We start from the raw sequence: 27097 nt of genomic DNA on the forward strand, positions 1-27097 counted from the left end.
AAAATATAGCACAAATGATCTATCTACAAAACAGAAACAGATAATGGACATGGAGGGCAGACATGTGTTTGTCAGAGGGGCGGTGGGAGACTGGGAACTGATGGGGAGTTTGGGACTGGTAGATGCAGACTTACATTTAGAACGGATGGGTGATGTGGTCCTGCTGTACAAGGCAGGGAACCGTATCCAGTCTCTTGGGTAAGAACCTGATGGAAAATGAAAAAAATGGGAGTGTATGGGTGGATGGGTTACTTTGCTGTACAGCAGAAATTGAAGGAACAGTGCAAACCAACTATACACTAATAAATTTTTTTAAAAAAAGGAAAAAGGCAGTTTCTTTAACACATATCACCAATTATTCAGCTAATTTGTTTCAATCATTTTCTTTCTCCAGACTTAAAATCAAGTATTACTCATTATTACAATTTAATCTTAGTTTTATCTGGTCAGTATAATGAACAGAAAATAGCTAGGGAAAAATATAGTTCTATAGCTTAAGGGATTCCTGTCTTATACTTCCTAGGGCCATGTGGAGAATTCAAGACATGGCACTTTAAAGTAGCCCCGATTAAGAGATCATGCTGAGAATGTACTTCATATGTCTTAAAAAGAGTCTGAATATTGTTTTTCTTACTCTATGATACAAGATTTTGTAGTTTGAAGACAGATACTGAAGAATTTAAAGTTCATTTGGAAAATCTATAATGCACAAGAACTCACCTCATTTTTATGATTACTCTATTAATAGCTTAAAAATGCAAAATTAAATTTATTCCTAAGGGTAATAGAGTGTTTTATGGTAGCTTTTTATAGCAGAAGATAAAAGAGATTACCACTTTAACAGTGAATTGTTTTAAATATTTTAATAACATCTGATTTTTACAAGATAAACCTTAACTGTTCCTTCATTAGTAGATTGGGTTGCCACATAAAATACAGGATGCCAGTTAAACTTCAATTTCTGGCAAATAGTAAATACATTTTTTATTGTAAGTTTGTGCCCTACAATATTTCAGACATGGATTACTGAGAAAAGTTCCTTGTTCATCTGAATTTCAGATTTAAATGGGAATCCTGTATTTTTATTTGCTATATCTGGCAACACATTTGGTAAATAGGCCAAGTCCTTTGAATGGTTTTCAAGAGTTCAGTTCTATCAATACCCTTTACATTCACCCATTCAATCATTCACTCACTTATTAATTCATTTAACAGGTATTTGAATATTTCCTATACTATTGTAAGCATAGGAATAGTTCTGAAAGAACACTTACTTCATAAATCAATGGTTCTCATTCTTGGTTGTCCATTGTAATCAGCTGGGGAACTTTTTAAAACATGTTAATGGAGCCCTACATACAATCCTCAAATTTTCTGAATTACTTCTTCTGGGATCTGGCTTGGTCATTAGTGTTCAATAGTCTCCCCAGGTGATTCTAATGTATGGCCAAGATTGAGAAGCACCACTATAAATGGAGACAAATTATGTTTTCTTGGTCGTTATTTTTGCAATGCCTGCACCAGCCACTGGTGTGCCCGTTAATGCTTGTTTCACTCAGCTTATTAACTCTTCATAGAAGCAAACTGTATAAATTTTAACTGAGGTTTTTCCAAAGAAATATAACATCTTTAAGGTAGCATTACACTTTTTTTTTTTTTCCTTTTTACGGCCACATCTGTGATATGTGGGCTGGGGTGGAACTGGAGCTGTGGCTAAAGGCCTACACTGCAAACACAGCAACACTGGATCCAAGCCACGTCTGCTACCTACACCACAGCTTGCAGCAATGCAAGATCCTTAACCCACTGAGCAAGGCCAGGGATGGAACCCACATCCTCACAGAGACAACGTCAGGTTCTTGACCTTCTAAAGCCACAATGGGAACTATGGCATTATGCATTTTTAAATTAAACTATTTTGCCTCAATTTAAAAACTGTGAATATTTAAATAAATACATTTATACATTCATTCCAAAAATACTTATTTCTGTTTAAGCATTTGGCATTGTACCAGGCAAAGCCATGAAGAAAACAAACTTCCTCTTCTTGTAGGAGGGACAGATGATTAATAAGGAAACAAAAAAATAAACACTTCCTGTAAAGAAAACCAGAGAGTCAAAGAGAATTAAGTTATAGAAAAGGGTGGCATTTTAGAGCAATGAGGAAAAACTTCTCTGACCAGACACCTAAATGAGGTAAAGAACTGAATCTGCAATGATACTAAGTGAGAGGTAAAAGAAATAGCAAGTAGGAGGGTCCTGATGCCAGAGCAAATTTGGTGTATTTGTAAGAAGAGTTGGAAGAATAGTGTGGCTGGAGCAAAGGCAGGGAGAGAGTTTTATAAGATGAGGCCATACAAGAGTATGTAGGTTCTTAGGCCAAGGTAAAGATAATGGGCCATGTCCTGGGGTTTAGGGCAACATACAAAGTCTACTTGACATTGTAAAAATATCATTCTGGCTTCCATATAGAGACTGGATGGTAGAGTAATGGTCTGGTAGAAGCAGACATTTAGAAGACTACTGTAGTAGTTTGGCTAAGAGATGATGACTTAGACTAGGAGAGTAGCAGTAGAGGTGGCAGGAAGTGATCAGGCTTAGGATATATTTTGAAAGTAAACTGAACAGTCCTTGCAAATAGGTTGGATGTACACTGCGAAGGAAAAAGGAAATAAGAATGTTTTGGATTTTAGCCATCTACTAAGATAGGGCTAAAGGGCTGACATAAGAGTTCTGGTGGGGCCAAGTTAAATTTGAGGTGTCTAAAGGTCATCCCAGTGGATAGGTCAGATATGTGTATTTGGAGCTCCAAGGAGCAATCAAGACTGCAGGTATAAATTAGATCATCACCAGTACATGGAAATGTACTTCCATTTCTCAGGTTTAGGATGCTGGACTGTTTTTAAACAAAGTGGTGTGGTTGTTTCCTTTCAAAGTGAATTACTTTCTCTAGGAGTACACCTATGACCTTCTCAACTATACTGGCACGTGATGACTTCTAAACCTTTACTATAGAAAATGTATATAAAAGGAAACATGCCCCCACAACTTTTTAATATTCCTAGGATGAACACAAGAAGTAACTGTGAAAATTATATTAGATGATTCACAAGACCTTTTTAGACTATAACTAAAAAAACCATCTCATGACGAAGAAAAGATAATTTCAGCTGTAACTGCACTTTTTCTTAAAATTGGTTTATCACATATTTTAATATTCACATAATCAAGAAGCATTTTTTTTTGTCCACCCCCATGGCACTTGGAAGTTCCTGAGCCAGGGATCAAACCCACACTACGGCAATGACAATGCTGGAGCCTTAATGCACCAAGCCACAAGAGGACTCCCAGAAGTATTTCCAAAATAAAAGTAAATGATAAATAAAACTTAAATTTTTTATACCATTATGTCTTCTAGAATGAGGTTCATACACCTAGCATTATTTTTATAGGTTAAAAGAATTTTAATGTATCAACTAATCTCTATTATAATATTTAGTAGAGAATATTTGGTTTATACTGTTGTTGGAAAGCTGAGTTATAGTAGAAAAAAACAAGATTTTGAGTTTCATATTTGCCATTAAATTGCTTATATAACTGAACACAAATTGTTTAGCTGCCTGGAACCTTAGTCTTCTTATTTGAAAAAAGTCCTATATCTATTTCTAAGGTCTTTTAGGTGAAATAGCGTATGAAAATTTTTTCATAAATAATAAAATTATACATAAAATAAATTGTAAATGTCATGGACTATTGTTCACATGCTTTTTCCTATTAGTAAATGTCATATCTAGTACTTAAGAACTCCAGTAGATGGCAATGATGATAACCCCACTATGATAAATGTCATAAAGTATTTTAAACTCAAAAATATAAAGTCTAAAACTCTTATCTCTCTTTTTTAAAAAATCTTGTTTCTCTGGTGATATTAGTTTATTTCTTTTTCTTGAGCTTTTAAGTCACTGAGTTTATCTCTTTTTTCCTTCTATCTTTGATTAAGATAAATGAAGTATTTGAGATGGTAAGATTAAGGAATAACCACTGCCAGATGGAGAAGGAAGAGAATTGTAAAGAATTCAGATAAGGCACAAATAAATTGTAACATAACTCTCTCTTAAAATTTACAATATAAGCAATATATAATTATGTGTTTATAGTAGTGATTATAAATATTGCTAAAAGGTTTTTTTAAGAGAGTTAATTTTAATTAATCACTAAAACACTATTGGTCAACTTTTAGAATGTGTAAACAGTTATATTAAAGATCAGTAGGATTCATTCCCATTTCTACTTGTTACCTGAACCTGTGAATCCCGGCTATGGAAGAAACAATATGGGAGTGGCATTACTCACTATTACTCCCAGGGAACCACTAGCAAAAATTTTGCTTCCTGTACCTGTCACCTTACTCTCCGATCCACAAGTCTGAGTTTTAAGGGGAGGAATGCTTCCAACAGGAGACACAGGTAGAACACCATGTAAAGGCAGAGAACTGGATTAATGCATCTACAAGCCAAAGTATGCCAGAAATTGCTGCAAACTACCAGATGCTAGGAGGAGGCAAGGACGAATTCCCACTGTATGTTTCAGAGGGAGCAGAGCCCTATAGACACCTTGATTTTGAACTTCTGGCCTCTAGACCTGTGAGATAATGGATTTTTTGGTTATTTTTTTTTAAAGAGCTAGTTTGTTGTACTTTGTTATGGCAGCCTTAGAAAAGTGAGACAGCCACTCTTTTAATAAATCCTCTAGAGTTAACAAGGCATAGCACTTGTTTAGAAAGATTTACTATTTTCTAGGAACTATTAGCTAAGGGGCTATGTCTCCTGTCTTTCAGAAGCAGTTACGGAGGAACAAGATGGTAAATTGAATCAGGTAGTACAATCTTGAAGTTAAAAAAAAAAGTTTATGCTCTCTGCAATAAAACACCTTTTATTTTTTTTTCACTTTAAGAGAACAATAGGTGATTCTAGATGTGGAACAACATTGGCAAGTAGAGTTGGAGAAAAGGAACCAGTTTTATAAGTGCAACAGAGGATGGTTTAACATACAATGATGTACTTTCAGAAAGAGTCTAAAAGACAGGGGATGTCATTTATGTTGCCCAAATTCCCAGAGCAATATTTGATTTGGGTCAAGGAAGTACAGACACTTGAAGTATCTAGGGGAATTTTAAATGATACCATAAGGAAACTTTTAAAGGAATGTAACATCCATCATTTTGTCAACAGTGATTTGGTAAGGGTGAGATTTTAGAGCAATTCAATAAGACTCTGAAATATAAAATGCAGTGTTATTTCACTGCTCAAGACACATTTTAATACATTTATATAACTCAGCACTTTATTACTACTTACAACCACCAGATAATCTGCAAAAAAAAAAACAACAACAAAAAACCCAAAATTATAAATGTCATAGCCAGAAATTCTTTAGAACTTCAAAAGAAAAAAACATAACACTCTGTTTTGTGAGAAAGAAAATCATGGCATCTGGGTTAAAGGAGAGATTCGAAAAGTAGCTCAAGGAGATAGTAAAAGAAAGACATACTCAGTAACAGAGGAGATAAGCAAATGTTAGCAACCAGGTTTTAGTTAAAAGATCATGAAGAGGCAGAAATAAGCTGCTAAAAGAACGAAAAGTCATAACCCTGTGTCAAGAGTTAGTACCCAACATAGAAAAAGAAGTTAAGACAAAGGAACATGCTAGGATGAGATCATTCTGATCAAATGGTTGAATGACCTGAAAATATTAATAATTAGACAAGGCTAACTGTTAATTCAGAACCTTTACATGGTAGAAAGTAGGTGAATGAAAATGGTCTTTATATTGCTCTACCCAGCAATATTTCAACATCATCTTTCCTTTGAAACTTAAGGATAGCTGATAGTTGGGATTTGAGCAGTTCAAGGCCCCATAACTAAGAAATCCCTAAAGGTGCTACCTTCTGGTGAGGAGGGCCATGTTTCTGGAGGAAAAAGTGTAACCTATCATCTCTTTCTATATATATTTAGAAAATAGCAAATTAGTTCAAACCATCTTCTCTGGCCCTCTCAGATTTTTATGTCAGATCTTTTGTGTTCATAGCTGGCCAAGAAGAAAAGTGAGAAGACTGCATGAAATATTTTATTTTATTATTTTTTGCTTTTTAGGGCCAGACCCGCAGCATATGGAAGTTCCCAGGCTAGGGGTCCAATCAAAGCTGTAGCTGCCAGCCTACACCACAGCCACAGCAATGCCAGATCCATGCCACGTCTGCAACCTACACCACAGGTCACGGCAATGCTGGATCCTTAACCCACTGAGCTAGGCCAGGGATTGAACCCATAACCTCATTGTTACTAGTCGGATTCGTTTCTGCTGAGCCATGATGGGAACTCCTGCATGAAATATTTTATTTTCAAACCTGGATGTTTCCCATCTACTGTATTACTTTGTCCAGGATCTGGTCACAAGGCCATATTCATATTGCATTTTGGGCCAGGGATGCTAATCTTTCTATATGGAAGGAGAAATGGGATTGATAAGCATCTAACAATTTCTGCAAAAAAAAAAAAAAAAACCAAAACTGATACATACAAATATCCCCTATTTTGATTTGGTTGGCATTTGCAAGTATGCCAACCAAAATCAATGTCTGTGCCCAGCTATTGATTTTCAAACTTTCTGGATTAGATTGATTTCAGATGAATCTCTTTTACCTATAGTGTACACTTAGGTTTTGCTTTACGATTTGCTCTAAGAGTTTCTTCTTTCACTATGTGAGCTTATTCCATTTAAATTTTTGATCTGATGGATGTTTGCTCTTAGTTTTGTCAGATTGTTTTTTCTTTTAATTTTTTAATGTCTGCTATAAAGTTTTGTTTTTTATTTAGATTTAAGCTTATTTTCTTCCTAATAATTGCAATGTTTTTCTTTTTTAAATTAATATAATTTATCATCTGATTTTTACAGGCATGAAAATTCTGTTTGTTGGCTCTAAACATGTGCAATAATTTGGTTTTGTGTTAAATTCTTAGGATATTCTTCCTTTTCCTGAGGAAAATGTAAATAATATTGCATCATCTTCTAGCAGTGATTGTAACTGGGATAAATTTCTATATAAATTTCTCTCTCTTTTTTTTCTCCTACTTTTTAGGGTCACACCTGCAGCATATGCAAGTTCCCAGGCTAGGGTTTGAATAAGAGCTACAGCTGCCGGCCTACACCACAAGCACAGCAACCCAAGTTCTAAGACAAGTCTATAACCTACACCACAGCTCACAGCAATGCCAGATCCTTACCCACTAAGAGAGGCCAGGGATCGAACTTGCATCTTCCTGGATACTAGCTGGGTTCATTTCTGCTACATCACAATGGGAACTTGTATATAATTTTCTCTTTATTTTTGAAATAAGGTAAATTTTTATGCTATTTCTTGACATTGACTTATTTGTGCAAATGTGTTCTATGACAAGATGTTGTTGAAACTGCTAAGTGGTTTTGCAAAGTATTGTGCTATTTCACAATCCTACCAGCAATGTATGAGTTTCCATTGTTTCACAGCCTTGCCAACTCTTATTTCTAGTTATTTTAATCTTAGCCATGTGAAAGGGTGTGTAGTAGAAACTCATTTACATTTCAGTTTGTATTTTTCTGACAACTACTGACAGTGAGGATTCTTTCATGTGTTTATGACTAATTATATCTTTATATATTAATCATATATATAGTTTTATAGAAAACAATTATAACACAAATATATATTATGTATGTTATACATGCATAATTGTGTATACATATATATGTTATATAATTTGATAGATATAGCATTTTCTCACAATCCATGGCTTGCCTTTTCATTTTCTTTTTTTAAAAAATATAATTGATTTACAATGTTGTGCCAGTTTCTGTTATATAGCAAAGTGGCCCAGTCATACATACATACATATATATATATACATATATATATATTCTTTTTCTCATAATCTCTTCCATCATGTTCTATTCCAAGAGATTGGATATAACTCCCTGTGCTGTACAGTAGGACCTCATTACTTATCTGTGCTAAATGCAAAAGTTTGCATCTTTTCATTTTCTTAATGGTGTGTTTTAAAGAGCACAATTTATCATGGGAAAAGAAAAATAAAGTAGGAGGCATCACTTCCTGAAATCAAGCTATATTACAAAGCTGACATAATTAAAATAGTATAATACTGGGATAAAAACAGACACACTGAGCAATGAAACAGAATCAAGAGCCCAGAAAAAAATCCATGCATATATGGTCAACAAACATTTGGCAAGGGAGACAAGAATACACAGTGAAGACAGTCTCTTCAATAAATAGTGCTGGGAAAATTGCATATTTGCATGTGAAAGAATGAAATTAGACCTCTATTTTATACTTCTCACAAAAATTAACTCAAATGGATTAAAAACTTCAATATGAGACAAAAAAAAACCTCACAAAACTTCAAGAAGAAAACAAGAAAAATATCTCCTTGACATAGACTTGGCAACAATTTTTTGGATATGACATCTAAAGCAGAAGCGACAAAGTCAAAGACAAACAAGTAGGGTTACATCACTAAAAAGCTTTTGCACAGAAAAAGAAATGAGCAACAAAGTAAAAGGACAACCTATGGAATGGGACAAGGTATTTGTGAGCTGTATATGTGATAAGGGGCTAATATCAAAAAATATATAAAGAACTAATACAACTCAATAGCAAAAAAATAGTAATAATCTAATTTAAAATGTGCAAAAGACCTGAACAGACATTTTCCCAAAGAAGATATACAAATGGACAACAGGTACATGAAAAAATGCTGAACATCACTGATCACCAGGAAATGCAATCAAAACCACAAGGAGTTACCACCTCAAACCTGTTAAAGTGGCTATCATCAAAAAGATGATAAAAACCACTGGTGAGGATGTAGAGTAGAAGGAACCCCTGACACTGTTGGAGGGATTGTAAATTGGTACAGCCACCATATAAAACAGTATAGAGGTTCCTCAAAAAAATAAAAACTACCAAATGATCTAGCAGTTCCACTTTTGGAAATATATTCAAAGGAAATGAAAACACTAATTCTTAAAGACATATGCACCCTGATGTTCACAGAAACATTATTTACAATAGTCAAGAAATGAAAACAACCAAAGTGTCTGTCAAAGATGAATGGATAAAGAAGTTATGATATGTACATATGTATGTATATCATGTCATCATATATAACATGTATATGATGGAATATTATTCTGCCATAAAAGAAGGAAATCCTGACATTTGTGACAACATAGATGGATTTTGAGGGCGTTATACTAAGTGAAATAAGTCAAATAGACAAAGACAAGCACTGTATGATCTCACTTGCATGTGGAACCAAAACCAAAATCAAAAATCAAATTCATAGTAAAAGAAATTGTGTTTGTGGTTACCAGAGACAGTGGGGGGTATAGTAGAAACATGGTAACAGTGGTCAAATTTACAAACTTCAAATTATAAGACAATTAGGTACTAGGGAGGTAACATACAACATGATGACTATACACTGCTGTATGGTAAATTTGAAAGTTGTTGAGAGAGTAAATCCTAAGAATTTTCATCACACCCATGCACACAAAAATTTTTCTCTCTTTTTTTTGTATCTATATGAGATGATGGAGCTAAACTTATTGTGCTAATCATTTCACAAGTATGTAAGTCAAATCATTATGCTGTACACCTTAAGTGTATCCAGTGCTATATGTCAATTATATCAATAAAATTAGAAAAATAAAATATACTGTTGCAAAATCTAAAAAAACAGTAACTCATTTATTAAAGCCACTCCAAAAGGAACCAAGACTATAACTGTGTCAAAACAAAACACATTGTAATACAGATTTACACCTAGAAAAGGGATAATAAAGCAATCCTGAGAGTGAAGAACAGAAGGAAAGAAGAGGGGTAGTTATCACCATGAGATCTTTCAGCACTCCTGCAGGTGCTTTAAGCAAGAAAAAACATCAAAGCAGGAAAAACAATTAAGTAAGGGTAAATTGGGTGAACATTGTAAACCAACAGCTAAGAGTTAAGAAAAAGCTGGAAAAGAGAAAAAAAAGTAGGAAAGTCAGAATGATAAATTATTTTTTTTAAAAGAGTATTGGTAGATTTCAAACTAGTCTTAAAACATAGAGCTGCTCTCACATTCTGTCTTAGGATAAAGTATGGTCTTACTCTACCAAATAGGGTTTTAAAAGATGCCAAGATTTCCTGGCATTGAGCATTACTTTGGGATGTCAGCAGAGTCAGGATGCTCTCATTGGTGTCTGCAATTTATGTCTAAACAGTTACATCTCAGATCCCACTTGCTCCCTCTCTCAATAACCTTTGAAACCAGTTCCCCAATCACTTTAACTTCTTACCTCATAAAATATATTTTACATATTAAATAATTTATTTAACCATAAAATTTATAAGAGCACTTTTAAAAAGAACAGAAATCTTTATTTTGATAAAATAAATTTACCACTTTTTTATTTCACGATGGGAACTTTTTTTTCAATGCACCCATGTCCCAGGCCAGGATTGAATACTATGCTACTGCTGTGGCAGTGCTGGATCCTTCAGGCCAGGAATGAAACCTTCACCTCTGCAATCAGATTCTTAACCCATGAACTGCTCATCATGAGAATTTTGGTGTTTTATCCCAAAAACTGTTTTCTACTCCAGTTCTGGGAAGATTTTCTTCTAGGTTTTCTTCCAGAAGTTTTATGTTTCAGTGTTTATGTTTAAGGTTTAAGACCCATTTCAAGTTAAATATCTGCTGCTTATAAAAATTAAATCAATATTGCATTTCTAGAATAAATTTTACTTGCTAATAAAATGTCATTCTTATGCATTGCTGGATTCGATTTATAATATTATGATAAGGATTTTTGCATCTATTTTCTGAGGAATATTTGTCTGTAGTTCTGTTTACTTATAGTCTCTGTCTGGTTTTAGGGTATTAAGATAATTTGGCATCATAAAATGAGTTGCAAGTGTTTCAGAAGGACCTTGTATAAGATTAGCGAAGCTTTCCCTTTAATACTTGTTTGAATCTACCAGTCCAACCATGTGGGGCTTGTCTTTTCTTTGTGGGAAGTTTTTAAATAATCAATTTCATTTTTTCAAATAGGAGAGCTATTCATGTTTCCTTTCACCTTCTATGCCAGTTTTGTTAATTTAGTCTTTCAAGAATTTTCAGTTGTATCTAAGTAGCACAGTTTTCAACAAAACAGGTCCTTATTATTCTTCTAATGCATGTGGGCTCCATAGAGTTTTCTCCTGTTTGATTTTTGTCTTTTTTGGCAATTTTTGTCTTCTTTCATTTGTGTGTGTGTGTGTGATCAGTCTAGCAACAAGTTTATCAATTTTTACTGATCTTTTCAAGGAACTAGCTCTTGGTTCAATTATTATATCATTTATTTTTATTCATTATTCTATTCCTTATTTCATTCTTTCTACTTTTGAGTTTAACTTTTTTTTAACTTTTTAAAATATAAGCTTAAGATCATTGATTTTTATTTAATATTTAATTTTATTTTTTGCTTTTTAGGGCCACACCCATGGCATATGGAGGTTCTCAGGTTAGGGGTCTAATCCAAGCTACAGCTGCCAACCTATGCCACAGCCACAGCAACACCAGATCTGAAGCGCATCTGAGACCTACACCATAGCTCATGGCAATGCTGGATCCCCAACCCATTGAGGAAGGTCAGGGATCGAACCTGCATCCTCATGGTCCCTAGTCGGATTTGTTTCCACTGCACCACGATGGGAACTCCCTGTTGTTTAAATTTTTTAATTTTTAGTTTTTTCTTTTTCTTTTTCTTTTTAGGGCCACACTTTTTTAACATTTTAAAATATAAGCTTAAGACCATTGATTTTTATTTCTTCAATATTTTATTTTATTTTATTTTTTGCTTTTTAGGGCCACATCCATGGCATATGGAAGTTCCCAGGCTAGGGGTTGAATCAGAGCTACAGCTGCTGGCCTATACCACAGCCACAGCAATGTGGGATTTGAGCCACATCTGTGACCTACCCCACAGCTCATGATAATGCTGGATCCCCAACCCACTGAGCGAGGCCAGGGATCGAATTCTCATCCTCATGATATTAGTTGGATTTGTTTCCACTGTGCCACAATGGGAACTCTAGATCATTTGATTTTTAAATATTTCCTCTTTTCTAATACTAGCACCATAAATTTCCCTGTAAGAATTACTTTATTTATTTATTTTTTTGCCTGTGGGCTGTACTTGCGGCATACGGACATTCCCAGGCTAGGGGTCAAATTGGAGATACAGCTGCTGGCCTTGCCATAGCCACAGCAATCGGAGATCTGAGCCGCATCTGTGACCTACACAACAGCTCACGGGCAATGCAGGATCCCCGACCCATTGAGCGAGGGCTGAGATCGAACCCACATCCTCATGGATATTAGTCAGATTCGTTTCTGCTGTGCCACAACAGAAACTCAAGAATTACTTTAGTTACACCCTACAAGTTTAGAAGTATTATTTTCATTATAATTTTAAAATAATTCCATTTCATTTAGTTCAATGTTGTTTTCTAATTTACCATGCTACTCACCAAACCATGGGTTATATAGAACTGTGTAGTTTAATTCTCAAATATTTAAGTATTTATTTACAGATGATTTTGTTATTATTTTCTAAATTAATTTCATTATGTTCACAGAATACATGCCATATGACTTTGATTATTTTACATTTACTGGAACTTCTTTTATGGCTAAACATATGATGTATCTTGGTGAATATTTCCTGTGCATTCACAAATAAGCTGTGTTCTCAAGGATGCCCACTCTCACCACTTTTATTAAACATAGTATTAGAAGTCCTGGCTATAGAAGTTAGACAAGAGAAAGAAATGAAAGATACCCAAATTGGAAGGGAAGAGGTAAAATTGTCACTATATGCAGATGACATGATACTATATACAGAAAACCCTAAGGACTCCACACAAAAACTCCTAGATCTGATAAATTCAACAAAGGAATGGCAGGATACAAGATTAACATTCAGAAATTGGTTGCATTTCTGTATACTAACAATGAAATATCAGAAATTTTATTTCTCATTAAAGAGAATGTAAAATAAAAAATAATGGCTTTTAAAATCACAACAAAATAAAATATCTAATAATAAACCTGAGTATAGAGGTGAAAGACTTATACACTGAGAACTATAATACATTAATAAAGGAAATTAAAAAGGATTCAAAGAAATGGAAGGATATCCCATGCTCTTGGATTATAAGAATTAATAGTTAAAACATACATACTACCCAAAGCAATCTATAGATTTAAGGTGATCCCTATCAAATTACCCATGACATTTTTCACAGAACCAGAACAGATAATCCAAAAATATATATGGAACCATAAAAGACCCAGAATTGCAAAAGCAATCCTCAGGAAAAAGAACAAAGCAGGAGGCATAAATCTCCCAGACTTCAGACAATACTACAAAGCTACAGTAATCAAAACAGTGTAGTACTGGCACAAAACAGACATATAGATCAATGGAACAGAATGGAAAGTCCAGAAATAAAGCCAACAACAATGGTCAATTAATCTTCAACAAAGGAGGCAAAAATATAAAATGGGAAAAAGACAGTCTCTTCAGTAAGTGTTGCTGTTAAAACTGAACTGCCTGTAAATAAATGAAGCTAGAACACACCCTCCTCACACCATGCACAAAAAACAAACTCAAAATGGCTCAAAGACTTAAACATAAGGTATGACACCATAAAACCCCTAGAAGAGAACAAAGGCAAAACATTCTCTGACATAAACTGTGCAAATGCTTTCTTAGGTCAGTCTCCTAAGGCAACAGAAATAAAAACAAAAATAAACAAATGGGACCCACTAAAATTTACAAGCTTTTGCACAGCAAAGGAAAAAACATACAGAAGAAATATTTGCAAATGATGCAACCAACAAGGGCTTAATCTCCAAATATGCAAATAACTCAAAAACCAAAAACCAAACAACCCAACTGAAAATGGGCAGAGGACCTAAACAGACATTTCTCCAAAGACAAATGGATGGCCGGTAGGAATATGAACAGAGGCTCAACATCACTAATTATTAGAGAAATGCAAATTAAAACTACAATGAGGTATCTCCTCACACCAGTCAGAACGGTCATCATTAATAAATCTATAAATAAAAAATGCTGGAGAGGGTGTGAAGAAAGGGAACTATCCTGCACTGTTGATGAGAAAAGAAGTTGGTACACCTACTATGGAAAACAGTATGGAGATTCCTCAGAAAACTAAAAATAGAATTACCATATGATCTAGCCCACTTTTGGGCATATATCTGGACAAAACTATAATTTAAAAAGATACTTGCATTCCTATATCCATAGCAGCACTACTACAATAGCCAAGACATGGAACCAACCTAAATGTCCATAGACAGATGAATGGATTAAGAAGATGTGGTACAGGAGTTCCCGTTGTGGCACAGTGGTTAACGAATCCGACTAGGAACCATGAGGTTGTGGGTTCAGTCCCTGCCCTTGCTCAGTGGGTTAACGATCCGGCGTTGCCGTGAGCTGTGGTGTAGGTTGCAGACGCGGCTCGGATCCCGCGTTGCTGTGGCTCTGGCTCTGGCGTAGGCCGGTGGCTACAGCTCCAATTCAACCCCTAGCCTGGGAATCTCCATATGCCGCGGGAGCGGCCCAAGAAATAGCAACAACAACAACAACAACAACAAAAAGACAAAAAAAAAGAGAAAAAGTGGTACATATATATAATGGAATACTACTCAGCCACAAAAAAGAATGAAACAATGCTATTTGCAACAACATAGATGCAATTAGAGATTAGTATACAAAGTGAACTAAGTCTGAAAGAGAAGGACAAATACCATATGATATCATTTATCTAAAATATGAATCTAAAATATGGCACAAATGAACCTATCTACAGAACAGAGACAGACTCAAAGGCACAGGGAACAGACTTGTGGTTGCCAGGGGAGACGGGCAAGTGAGTGGAATAGACTAGGGGTTTGGGGTTAGTAGATGCAAACCGTTACATTTAGAATGGATAAACAACAAGGTCCTACTGTATAACACAGAACTATATCCAATCTGCTGGGATAGACCACAATTGAAAAGAATCTAAAAAAAGAATGTATAATATAGCAGTGACACTGAGTCAGAAATTGGCACAACACTGTAAATCAATTATACTTTAATAAAAAACAAATTTAAAAAAATCAATCTTCAAATAATGAAAGTAATGATTAGGATATAAATGAAAGCAACTATGACTAATATTTGGGTCATTTAAAAATTAAAAACAATGTTAAATAAAAAAAATAAGTTGCAGTTGTGGCAGCCAAATATCTGGTGCTCCCCGCCTCTTCTTCATCCTCTCCTTCTCCTTTCTCTCCTTGCCTGGCTGCTGCTGCCGCCTTTGCCCAGAGGCCTTGCATTCGTTGAGCCTGTAACCCACACCACGGCTAACATGCGTTTCTTGTTTGGTAGTCGCTCCTCTAAAACATTTAAACCAAAAAAGAACATTCCAGAGGATTCTCACCAATATGAGCTCTTACAGCATGCAAAGGCCACACTTGGCAGTGGAAACCTGTAGATGGCTGTCATGCTTCCTGAGGGGGAAGAGCTAAATGAGTAGGTTGCAATGAACATGGGTTTCTTCAATCAGAACATGCTTTATGGAACAATCACAGATTTTTGCACAGAAGAAATTTATCCCGTGATGTTAGCTGGCTCAAAGTATGAATATCATTGGGCAGATGGAACAAACATAAAGAAGCCTATTAAGAACTCTGCACCAAAGCATATTGATTACATCATGGTGTGGGTTCAGGATCAGTTGAATGATGAGACATTATTTCCATCAAAAATTGGTGTTCTATTCCTAAAGAATCTCATGTCTGTGGCAAAAACTACTCAAAAGCCTCTTCTGGGTTTATGCTCACCTTTATCATCAGCATTTTGACCCTGCGATCTAGATTCAGGAAGAAGCACATCTCAATACACTGTTCAAGCACTTTATTTTTTCTGTCCAGGAATTCAACCTTATTAACAGAAGAAAACTTGCACCATTCCAGGAACTGATTGAAAAACTCACTTCAAAGGACAGATAAAAGGATGCAGATCTATGCAAATTATTCCTTAAATGAAGCTGTGTGGAGTGTATTTGGATTTTTGTCTGTATTTACCTTGGCTGCTTTTGTCTTAGGTTTGTGGGGCTTGTTTGGGTTCCTTTTCCTTTATTCTGAATAAATGAAACCATATCATATTGCTAGAGGGGAGAAAAATAAGCTGTATTCTTTGTTGGATGTAGTTTTAAATAACTTCAGTTAGGTCAATCAGGATGGTCAATCAGGTCAATTTCCTGGTATTATTATTATTTTTGTCTTTTGTCTTTTTAGGACCTGGTATTATTTAATGAGCCTGAGATAACTTCCTTTATCATTACAGTGCTTTTATTGCCGGACTGTTAAGGATATATTTTCTTAGCTTTGTCTAAAAATAGCTTTATTTTGCCTTATTTTTGAAGAATATTTTAATTAGGTATGAAATCTGATTAATAGTTTTCCTTTTTCTTTCCATACTTTGAAGATTTTTTTTACATTGTTTCTAATGATAAGTCCATTTTAATTCTTATTCCATTAATTCTAAAGCATGTAAACTGCTAACCACCCCCCCTTTTTTTGTCTTGGTTCATTAAAAACTTTTCTCTTTATCATTGATTTTTAACAATTTGTTTTTATGTCTCTTGGTATGATTTTATTGTGTTTGTTCCACTTTGGGTTCCTTGAGTTTCATGGGGTTGGGTGTTTATAGTTGTCTTTTTTCTTTTTCTTTTTTATTTTATTTTATTTCTTTGCTTTTTAGGGCCGCATCCAGGACATTTGGAAGTTCCCAGGCTAGGGGTCCAATCAGAGCTGCAGCTGCCAGCCTACACCACAGCCACAGCAACACCAGATCCAAGCCACGTCTGCAACGTACACCACAGCTCACAGCAATGCTGGATCCTTAACCCACTGAGTGGGGCCAGGGATCAAACCCGCCTCCTCATAGATGCAAGCTGGGTTTTTTAACTGCTGAGCCGCAATAGGAACTCTTATAATTTTCTTAAAATTTGAAAAGTATTTGACCATTATCTTACCAAAAAAAATTTCTACTCTCCTTCTTTAGAACATTATATATATTTAAGTTGGATCACTTGATATTGTCCTATGGCTCACAGAGTGAATGTGTTCATTTATTTTCAGCCCTTTTGCTCTTTGTACTTTGGTTTGAACAATTCCTGTGCTATGCCTTTAAGTTTACTGATTCTTTATTTTACAGTGTGCAATCTTCCATTAAGTATATTTGTTTTCTGTTTTTTCACTTTGGATATATTCTTCAGTTCTAAATGCTCATTTTAGTTCTTTTATCTTTCATTCCTCTCATTTTCACGTTTTCTTCTAAATCCTTAAAATATTTCTAATTACTATTTTAAATTATGTGTCTACTAATATAATCATCTATTTTATTTGCATGTTTGTTTCTATGAACTAATTGCATTCCTAGTTATCAGTCACTTTTTCCTGCATGTATAGTAATTTTTGATTCAATTCTGAATATGATGATTTTCATGTTGTTGAGTCTGGATTTTTAGTTTTCCTCTAAAGAATGTTGACTTTTTGTGACACAACTATTTCATCCATTTAAGGTTTTTTCTGTTCACGAGATTCTAGAACAGTCTTAATATGGACAAAATTTAGCCTTATGGTATCACCCTTTTGTGGTCTCTACTGAATGTCTTGATGTTTCATTAATGTTTCTCCACTCTGGTTGGTCTGAATGCAGATATATCCCAGATCTGCCCATGCTCTCCCTTCCTTCTTTTCATTCTGCAAAGTGCCTCCAGTTAGAAAAGTGGAAGGATTGTAGGACTCGCTTAAGTGGTTTCTCTTCTTTTTAGGATCACAGGCTTGTGCTTCCTGTTTTCCAAAGTCTGAAAACACTAATATCCTATATTTGGTCCAGTTTTTTAGTTATTTATGGTATACTAGTCTAGTACTTGTTATTTATTTCTATTGTTTTTTATTGTAAAATAAAAGTTATAGAAAAACACACAAAAGAAAATGTTGCTTAGTGAATTACTATAAGATTAAATATACGCTATGGTCTGAATTTTTGGTTCCCTTCCCCCTAAAACTCATATGTTGAAATCCTAATCCCCAAAGGTAACGGTATTCGGAGGTGGGGGCTTTGGAAGGTGCTTAAGTCCTGAGGATAGAAGCCTCACAAATGGGATTAGTGCTTTATAAAAGAGGTAACAGAATGTGACCTAGCCCTTTCTGCCTACTGAGAATACAAGAATCTGTGACGTGGAAGAAGGCCCTCACCCCAACAATGCCAGTGGTGTCATCATGGACTTCCATGTTCGAATACAGTGAGGAATAAATGTCTGACATTTATAAGCTACCCAGTTGTGATATTTTGTTACAGCAGCCCAAACATTTTAAGACAATACTTTTGGAACCACCTTCCTGGCCAAGAAACAGAACTTTTGGCTAGCCATCCTAGAAGCCTCTCTGGGCTTTAGTATTGTAACTTTTATAATACTCATTTCCTTCTAGTTTTTATGGTTTTCAGTCACTCAAGTGGTCACCCATAGACTTTGTAGTTTAGTCTTACCTATTTTTGTTAACTTTGTCATATGTCTCTTTTTATAAACAGGTGTTCCCTTCATCCCCTTTTTTTCTTTACTATTTATTGAAGAACTGAGCTGTTTGTCTTGCCCAATTTCTTAAATAGTCTGAATTTTGCTAACCATGTATTCATGGTGTAATTAAACATGTTCTTTTTCTGTTTCTTGTAAATTCTTCAGGATACAGAAACTTGATAAAACTACCTTTTCATTCCTTTGATAAGTCTATAATTTCCAGCTGAAGGCACTTATAACTTGTTTTCATTCCGTTTCAATGTTTGCAGCCATTTGTGTTCAATGCCTAGCTTCATTAATTCATTGGTGTTTGCAAAATAGTGATATCCTAAAGTTTTTATTAGCTGGAATAACTTTATAAGAACATGCAAGCCATTTACTATTTTCACCAAGTGGTATGGTTCATTTAGGAAAGTCATTATGAATGCATGTTTTTTTTCTTTTATAAGACAACGATTTGTGATATATTAGTTTCCTATGGCGGCTGTAACAAATTACCAGAAACTTGATGCTTTAAAACAATATTTATTTATTCTGCTGGAGGCCAGAAGTCTGAAATGAATCTTATGGTGCCAAAATCAAGGTTTCAGGAGTTCCCTGTTGTGGCTCAGTGGACGAACCTATTATCTACAAGGATGCAAGTTTGATTCCTGGCCTTGCTCAGTGGGTTAAGGATCTGGTGTTACCATGAACTGCAGTGTAGGTCACAGACACAGCTTGGAACCAGCCTTGCTGTGGCTGTGGTGCAGGCCAGCAGCTGCAGCTCTGATTTGACCCCTAGCCCTGGAACTTTCACATGCCATGAGTGCAGCCCTAAAAAGCAAAGCAAAAAAAAAAAAGCAGAAACAAAAACATTTAAAAAAATACAAAATCAAGGTTTCTGCAGGGCTACACTCACTTCAAAGTCTCCAGAGACAAAAACGCAATCCTTCTTTCATGGCACTCCCTCCATCTTCTCTCTTTGACAATGTTATTTTCAGTCTGCAAATTTCCTGCTGTCTCCCTCACACGAATACTTGTGTTTAAGACCCATCTGGATAATTGAAGATAAACTCCCCATCTCACTATCCTAACTTAATATCTGCTAAGACCCTTTTTCTACATACAGTAAAAATCTTAAGAACTGTATGTCTTTGGAGGCCTACCATGGTGACCAATAAAATCTTTTTAAAAATAATATTTAACATTATTATAAACTCACAAGTTTAAACATATTTGACTGGTTTCAATATATTGTATTTTTTATACAAACTATGGCCAATTAGAGCCCCAATTTGACTTGTGAATCCTTGTGACATGACTTTTATGTTTGACTTTTTCTGTTATATAGTATTTCAAGATATTGTAATATATTTTCTGCTGTGGACCTGGAATCAGTCATATCTTGAAGAAGCCATTGTTTCCTTTAAAAGAAAATTGTATGTCAAAAGAATAGTCTGGAGGATAAGGTTGCTATTTGCTACTGGTTAGTGATTTGTTTCCTAGGATTTTTGTAATTCAGGAACACAGGATTTTTACTCAGTCTTTTTTTATTTTATATCTTTCTTTCCACAATGAGAATCCTCATTCTCAAGATCACAAGTAATGACAAATTTATAATATATCATAATTGCTCATTTGCTTTATCTTATACTTTGCTTTATCTAACTTATATTTACTCCATTTAAGTATCTTAAACATCTTACTCCATTCCTCTGGCATAAAGCATTGCTATTAAAAAGTATGATGAAAATATACTTTTGATGCCTTTATGAAATATGCACTCTTTTCCCTAGATTCCCAAAGTTTTTTTTGTTTGTTTGTTTTCAAGTCTAGTAATTTTAGTAGAATATTTCTTGGTCTTATTTGTTCTGGGTTGATATTGTCAGGTTAACAGTATGCCCTTTTAATGTGTATTTCACAATATTTTTCAGCAAATTTTTAACATTCTATTTCCTAGATTTTTTTTTTTTACGGACTCCTGAATGTTGAATCTTCTTTTTATACATTTAATATTTGTCATTTTCTCTCAAAACCTTTTTATTTATTCATTTTGTTTTAAAAACTCACTCCCTTTAATCTACCATTTCTTGTAAGGAATTTTTTGTTGTGTTTGGTTTGTGTGTGTGTGTGTGTGTGTGTGTGTGTGTGTGAGATGGGATGAGATGTGTTTTTTCTTCTAGTTTATTCTTCGGCTCAGGAATATTTTTATTTCTTTTTTGAGCTAAGTCAGCTAATTTTTTTATTTTAATTTTTTTATATAATGATTTTTATTTTTTTCCATTATAGCTGGTTTACAGTGTTCTGTCAATTTTCTACTATACAGTATGGTGACCCAGTTACACATACATGTATAGATTCTGTTTTCCTCACATTATCATGCTCCATCATCAGTGACTAGACATAGTTTCCAGTGCTATACAGCAGGATCTCATTGCTTATTATATCAGTTAATTTCTAAGTTTCTCTAATTCTCATTTTTGTTATCATCTCTCTTATCTTTTTACTAAACAACATTAAGTATCCTAGATCTTTTTTTTTTTTGGTCTTTTTGCCTTTTCTAGGGCTGCTCCAATGGCATATGGAGGTTCCTAGGCTAGGGGTCTAATCGGAATTGTTGCTGCTGGCCTATGCCAGAGCCACAGCAATCCGGGATCCAAGCCGCATCTGTGACCTACACCACAGCTCATGGTAACACTGGATCCTTAACCCACTCAGCAAGGCCAGGGATCAAATCCGCAACCTCATGATTCCTAGTCAGATTCGTTAACGACTGCACCAAGATGGAACTTCCTAGATCATTTTGAAATGTATGTTTCAATCTGCATACATGTTGAGCATGTCTCTCTAGTGTGTTTCCATTGCTTGCAGGGTTAATTCTGTTTTTTGTTGTCATCCTTTGTTACAGTGACTTGTATGGCATTTGACTTCAATGGTTTTCCAATGCTCACTTATACATGGATTTGATTTGCATGACTTCTTAGAAGATTTGGTTCAGAAAGCTTTTCTAATTTCTTATGGGCTCCTTTTTCTGTTTTATAGGGATCAGACAACTCTAAGACCTACCTTTGATTACTAAAATATGCTAAACCTCTCCTAAGTTTAGCTGCTCTTCTCAAATTGAATTGCCATGCTTTCCAGTGAACAACTTTTAGTTTATGTGGGATTTTTCTGTTCTCAGGTCCATCTGTTGCCCCACTGCTTCACACTGATTTCCCCAGCATAGACACTAAGACACAGGTCTTGTGACTACTGATGGCTTGTCCCACCTGCTTATATTCTGGGGCTTGTGAAGAGAACCCTTTGTTTGCAAATTTTGTTTGTTTTTGACTTTGTCGTTGTGTTGCAATGTCTTTTTATGTGGGAATTCAAAGATCTCAAATATATGCTACCATCTCTACCACCATCTTCTCAGAATCTCATGGTTATTTGAGATGACTTAATATTAAAAAAAGTTAATTGGATATTAAAGTACCAAGAGGCATAAAAAGAACTCATGAATATCAAAGAGCTAGAAACTGCAGGAAGCAACTACCATATCTAGATCTGGGGGACCAAGAAAGAGTGTACTGCTTGGCTGGTACAGCATTTCTGAGTTTAGATGAGGGGCTCAGAGGGGTAGGGAACCAGCCCTAAGAGAAGCTAGAGCACCATTGGTACTGGTTTCTGTGAGAGGGCACAATCAGCATGGTATCTGAAAAACTGAAGCTATAGTCAGCTGCTGCTGTTGTAAGGAAATACTACTGACATAGTGAAGCTTTATTGGGGTGATGGCAATAGGAACAAGAAACAAATGGTAAGAAGAGTTTCTTTCCTCTTCCTTCTGTCTTATGATCACCTTTTATTTCCTGCTATTGCTAGAGCTTAAGAGTGCAAGCTGACAAATCAGAAATGCAATGTCCAGGGTTCTAGTTCCAGCGTCACAAAGGCAAATATAGAAGGGTAAATTTGAAGCTAAGAGATAATACCTTAAAAACTGGCTTACAATTGCTATATTCCTTGTAAACTGTGTCTTTTATTATCGCATATGCTTTATTTTGTTTAATACTTTTAACTTTAATTTTATCTAATGTCAGTGTTGCCTCTCCTCCATTTTTTTGTATGCAGTTGCTTATCTCTTTTCCCCATTTTTTAATTTTCAATATCTCTTCACTGTTCTGTTTAAATGTGTGCATTTTTTTTTTTTTTTTTACTGATTACTTTTATTTTAAAAAAGTTTTTGTAGGAGTACTCCAATGGCTCAGTGGGGAAAAGATCTGGTCCCTGTCCCCACCCCCAAACTCCTAGGATTTACTGATATATTTCAATTGCCTTTAGTTAAGAGTCTACTAACAGGGTTTCCTTGAGTATGCCAATTGTACTTCAGAACTGACAGTATTCATATTATGCATACTCAGCCACTCCGCATTTCTGTTTAGTTTTCTCACTAGGTAACAGATGTGTTAGAGCTCATCATTCATTTAGTTCATCTTCCCATGTATTGAGGTCTGTATTTCCTTTCATTTGTGGTTTGCTTAGTCCTTTAATATTTCTTCAGTTGTGCTGAGTGATATATTCTATATCAATATTCACATATTTCCAAAGAATTTTTCTTTGAAATTGGTGATTAAATGATATCTTGGTTATATTAGAGTTATTGGATCATAGTCCTATTTCTCAATATAAATGATACTAAATTTTCTTCTAGATTCTAATATTTTAAGTACAAGGTGGTCTGATTCTTTTTCCTGCATGATTTATTCTTTTTCCAAGGAAGATAATTAGGTTTTTCTTTATCCTTAGAACTCAGAAATTTAACTAGATTATGTTTATAACAAAATAGTATTAAATATCAGAATATGTAAAAGTTGAAATCTCAACAAAGTGATAGGTCCTTAAAATATTAATGAATAGATTCTATGACCCCTTATAATTGTATGATATTGGCACACCTTTTGGGTTGACATTTTGTTTGGTAATTCGTCACTGCTATTTCCTTTTTCATTAATTATCACTGAGGTCCTTTTCCCCCTGTTGACTATAATGCAGTTCTTGGAATTGTCTTTCCTTGTATTGCTATAATAAAAGAAACCATGATAATTTTGATGTGCTGTGAAATTAGTTATGGTTGCTTTGCTATAGCTGGTGGGAACTCCCCTCTTTTCTGCAATTCTTAGTAAATAACAAATCTTATTTAAAAACTTTAGTCTATGATCATATTTTCCACAATGCTTTCCTTCATCAATCCTGCCTGAGTAAGATCTTTTATCCTGCAGGTGAATGTTTTTCTCTTCAGGGAATTTTATTTTTCTTTCTATAAAATGTTTTTTTCTTATACAAAATGCTACCCCATCTTTTATTCTTCCTCTTTTTGGAACTCATTACTCACTGCTGGGTTTTCTGTGTCTTTCAGTTCTCTTGTCTTTTATGCTTTCCACCCATTGCATTTTTGCTTTGTGCTCTCAATTTTCCTCCATTTGATATTTTATACTATTAATTCTGATGTATAACTTTTGTGCTGAGTTGTTGGTGGTAGCCCTTCTGTATTTTTTTGTATCACACCAATGGCAAAGGGGAGTTTCAGGGCCAATAATCAGCTATAGCTAAAACCTTCGCCTCAGCTCTGGCAACACCAGATCCTTAACCCACTATGCTGTGGCGTGAATTAAACTAGTGCCATCACAGAGACAATGCTATATCCTTAACTCACTGCACCACAGTGGGAACTCTGGTCTGTCTTTTTGGTTGTGTTTTTGTATTGTTTTATTTCTTTTTTAAAAAATTAAACATTTTTTTTTGTCTTTTGTCTTTTTAGGGCTGCACCTGTGACATATGGAGGTTCCCAGGCTAGGGTTCAATCGGAGCTAAAGCCACAGGGCTACGCCATAGCTCACAGCAATGCCAGATCCTTAATCCACTGAGCAAGGCCAGGGATCGAACCCTCATCCTCATGGGTGCTAGTCGGGTTTGTTAACTGCTAAGCCACAATGGGAACTACTCTTATTTCTTTTTTAATGTGCTGAGTTTTAAAATCATGATTCAGATCCTTGGGTTTGGACAGAGTGAGACAGGGTTATTAGTTAATGTGCTTCTAAAATTTCCAGGCTAAAGACTCAGGCCTAAAATAAGTATATAAGACCAGTAGAAATGAAGAAGTAATTAATTGTTAGCTTGCTGGGGCTGCCATAACAAAATACCATAGCTTGGGTGGCTTAAACAATAGAAATTTGTTTTCTCAAAGTTCTGGAGGCTGGATGTCCAAGATCAAGGTGTCAGCAGTATTCATTTCCTTTGAGGCTTCTCCTTGAGTTGCAGACAGCTGCGCTCTTATTGCCTCTTCACATGGTCTTTTCTCCATGTGTGCACACCACCTGGTGTCAGTTTATGTGTCTAAATTTTCTCTTCTATAAGAGGAACTGCTTAGGCCAAAAAATGGCTTCTTTTATATCAGAAAGCCATACTTGCTCCTCTTTCTCTGGGGACCCCCTATCCTATCTACTTATACTTTCAGTCCCACTCCAGGACACCAGTCATATTGGATTAGGACCCACCCTAATTGTCATTTTAACTCAATCGCCTCTTTAAAAACCTTATTTCCAACTATGATTACACTCTGAGGTACTGGGGATTAGGATTTCAACATATGAATTTTGGGGGAACACAATTCAGCTCATAACAACTGTCATGGTAAAAGTAGATATTTGTGGTTTATTCTTATCAACTAATTCTTGTATCAACTAGGTTTCCAACGAGGGTTCCAAACAAACCTCCGAGTTAACAGCAAGATCCACAAGTGTCTGAGTTCCATAAGACTGCACTCAATTGAGACACTGGCCACAAATGGGGTGCCAAAGCTATTTAAATTTCTGCTCAGCAGACTAAATACTCAAGGGTTCCCTCAACCCTCTCCATTGGTTTTGGTACATCACCAGAACAACTCACAGAACTCAGGAAAGCATTTACTTATGTTCTGCCTTATTATGTAAGAAATAATTCAGAAACAGTCAAAGTGTTGCCAAAATTCGGCCTCTGTCCACTGCTGCCAAATAGAAACATGAAGACAGAGTTTTGGGTGGAGGTGCCAGGCAAAGAAGGGTCACAGCAGGCTAATTCCCTAAAGACTATCCTCCTTTTGGAAGAGATTAGGAGGTGGTTTTATAGTTTGGGGAGTGGAAAATAGGGCTACAGATAAGGATGAGGGTAGAGGCAAGCTTGCACTGTTTCTCAAAGCTGGTTAGTGGCCCCGGGACTGGTTCTGGTGATGCTCCTTCTTTTGGGAATGAAGAATGCTTCATTTTTTGAGGGTTTTCGTTCTGCAGAAGGGCTCAAAGATACTGTTATGTATATTTCTTAAGGAGGAACCAGAACCCTAACCCAAGGCTGCACTACTGTCTCTTGGACTGCTCCTCCCTGGTCTCTGCATCCCCTCCCTTCCCAGATTAGCAACTGTTTGTACCTGCCCTTTGGAACTCAGGGAAGGTCAATGGAGACTGAAGCTTATTCCTTAAAAAGAAGAAATGGAGGACACAAAAGAAGCTTGTGTGCCCAGGAGGCCCACAGGGCCCTAGCCCAGTTACAGTAATGGTGTGAAGCTTTCACACCTTCTACTCCTAGCATCTCCATGAGTTTGCCAACTGAAAAACTCTACAAATTCCATTGATTAGGGGTGTTTAAAGAGGTTTCACTACATGGCCATGATTAATTAAATTATTCATAATTGGTAATTAATTCAATCACTAGCCCCTCTCCCCTTCCTGGAGGTTGGAGGGTAGAGCTGAAAGTGTAAGCAGATAGGGTAGGAGGTCCCTGGAGAAAGAGAACCAGGTATGGTTTTTTTCATATAAGAAAGACCATTTTTGGCCCAAGCCAATTTGTGATCTAAATGTGGCTGCAATGCTTGCCTTTGAACATGTCTCAGTAATTAATGATCTTATTTATTTATTTATTCTTTGCTTTTTAATTGCCACACCCTCAGCATATGGAAATTCTAAGGCTAGGGGTCAAATCAGAGCCACAGCCAGGCTACACCACAGCCACAGCAACGGGGGAACTTGAGCTACACCACCGCTCATGGCAACTTCAGATCCTTAACCCACTGATGGAGGCCAAGGATCAAATCCGCATCCTCATGGATACTAGTTGGATTCTGCTGCGCCACGACAGGAACTCCAGTAATTACTTTTCTTAGCTAAGTGAGGGAATGCAGCAACAAAAGAAAACCAGTCAAGAAACAATAGTTCAGTGATAAAGTAGGGTCCTAGTTTCTCCTCAAGGGGTATGTATCTTTGACTTCTGCAGGAACAAAGGCTTCTGGCCAGGTGGAGGATGGTAACTACATGCTGAAACCTCAAGCTAATGAACCCTAAGAAATGATGTTGACCTTTTCCTTTTTTAAAA

The 27097-nt window shown here is 35.6% G+C and overlaps 1 pseudogene; it reads left to right on the forward strand.

The window, feature by feature from the left end:
• The first annotated feature begins 15436 nt into the window (after positions 1 to 15436).
• On the forward strand, positions 15437 to 16166 carry LOC125129434 (MOB kinase activator 1B-like; annotated as a pseudogene).
• The last annotated feature ends 10931 nt before the right edge of the window (positions 16167 to 27097 follow it).

The sequence above is a fragment of the Phacochoerus africanus genome, chromosome 1, assembly GCF_016906955.1.
Source record: "Phacochoerus africanus isolate WHEZ1 chromosome 1, ROS_Pafr_v1, whole genome shotgun sequence".
In the NCBI taxonomy this organism is placed as follows: Eukaryota; Metazoa; Chordata; class Mammalia; order Artiodactyla; family Suidae; genus Phacochoerus; species Phacochoerus africanus.